We start from the raw sequence: 1,697 nt of genomic DNA, 5'->3' as shown, positions 1-1,697 counted from the left end.
ACGGAGTTTTGCTCTTGTTACCCTGGCTGGAGTGCAATGGCGCGATCTCGGCTCACCGCAACCTGCGCCTCCTAGGTTCAGGCAATTCTCCTGCCTCAGCGTCCTGAGTAGCTGGGATTACAGGCACGCGCCACCATGCCCAGCTAATTTTTTGTATTTTTAGTAGAGACGGGGTTTCACCGTGTTGACCAGGATGGTCTCGATCTTTTGACCACGTGATCCACCCGCCTCGGCCTCCCAAAGTGCTGGGATTAACAGGCATGAGCCACCGTGCCCGGCCTTGTTTGCTCAATTTTACTGGAGGTTCACAATCCAGCGATTGTAGTTTTGAAATCTGAAGATCCCTAAAACCCGAATATATATATTTTAAAACTAATTTAGCTGCAATCTTTGCAGTCATTTGGCAGAAAGTCTGACTAGAACATTCTTTTGTCCATGTTGTTGCAGTCTCCTCCTTTTTCAAGGCCCTGTTCAAATAGCTCCTAGCTGTTGTAGCTTTCCTTCATTTTCCTCACTTTATCTTCACAATGCCTTCGTGAGATAGAGACTGTTACTCCCATTTAACAGATGAGGGGGTTAAGGCACGCAGATTCAGAAACTTGCTTAAGGTTAGACTAGGTGGACATCAGATTTGGCACTCACACCACCTGACTCCAAAGCCTGTTTTTTGTTTTTGGTAATAGCCTCCTTGTTGAGATATAATTCACATACCATACAATTAATCCATTTAAAGTGTATGTTTCAATGATTTTTATTATATCACCAGAGTGGTGCAGCCAACATTATCATCACTCCAAAGAGAAAACATGTATCTTTTAGCCGTCACTCCCCATCTTCCCATTGGCCTCCAGCACAACCACTGATGTACTTTCCCTCTCTTTCTGTAACCTGCCTGTTCTGGACATTTCGTATACGTAGAATCATGTAATATGTGGTCTTTTGTGACTTGACTTCTTTCATTTAGCATAATGTTGTAAAGGTTCATCATTGTAGCATATACCAGTACTTCATCCTTTATGGATGAATAATATTCTATTGTATGAATACCACATTTTGTTTATCTCCTCATCAGTTGAACATTTGGTTTGTTTCCACCTTTTGGCTCTTAGGTCTATTTTGCTAGAAACATTTGTGTGCAATGTTTTTGTAAGTATGTTTTTATTTCTCTTGGGTATATACTTAGGATTGTAATTGCTGGGTCCTATGGAAACTTTTTGTTTAATGTTTCTTTCATTCACACCTTCTGTCGCCCAGGCTGGAGTGTAGTAGCACGATCACTACACTCACTACGGCTCCCTGCAGCCTCCATCTAACGGGCTCAAGCGATCTTCTCGCCTCAGCCTCCTGAGTAATTGGGATGACAGGTGCATGCCACCATGCCCAGCTAGTTTTTTGTTACTTTTTGTAGAGAGTGGGTCTCATTATGTTGCCAAGGCTGGCCTCTAACTCTTGAGCTCAGGCCGTTCTCCTGTTTTGGCCTCCCAAAGTGCTGGCATTATAGGGTGAGCCACTGTGCTGAGACCTATGTTTAGGTGTTGAGGAACTGCCAAACTGTTTTCCAAAGTAGCTGTACCATTTTACATTCCTAGCAGTATATGAGGCTTCCAGTTTTTCCACATTCTTGCCAGCACTTAATATCTGTCTTTTTGACTATAGCCATCCTAGTGGATGTGGGTTTTTTTTTTTTTTTTTTTTTT

The 1,697-nt window shown here is 42.7% G+C and overlaps 1 protein-coding gene across 5 annotated transcripts in view; it reads left to right on the top strand.

Moving 5' to 3' along the window:
- MRPS5 (mitochondrial ribosomal protein S5) overlaps positions 1–1,697 on the top strand; it is a 27,739-nt gene that overhangs the window by 999 nt on the left and 25,043 nt on the right. The window lies entirely within an intron of this gene.

The sequence above is a fragment of the Cebus imitator genome, unplaced genomic scaffold (assembly GCF_001604975.1).
Source record: "Cebus imitator isolate Cc_AM_T3 unplaced genomic scaffold, Cebus_imitator-1.0 Scaffold770, whole genome shotgun sequence".
Classification (NCBI taxonomy): domain Eukaryota; kingdom Metazoa; phylum Chordata; class Mammalia; order Primates; family Cebidae; genus Cebus; species Cebus imitator.
This window is presented reverse-complemented; position numbering and strand designations above follow the sequence as displayed.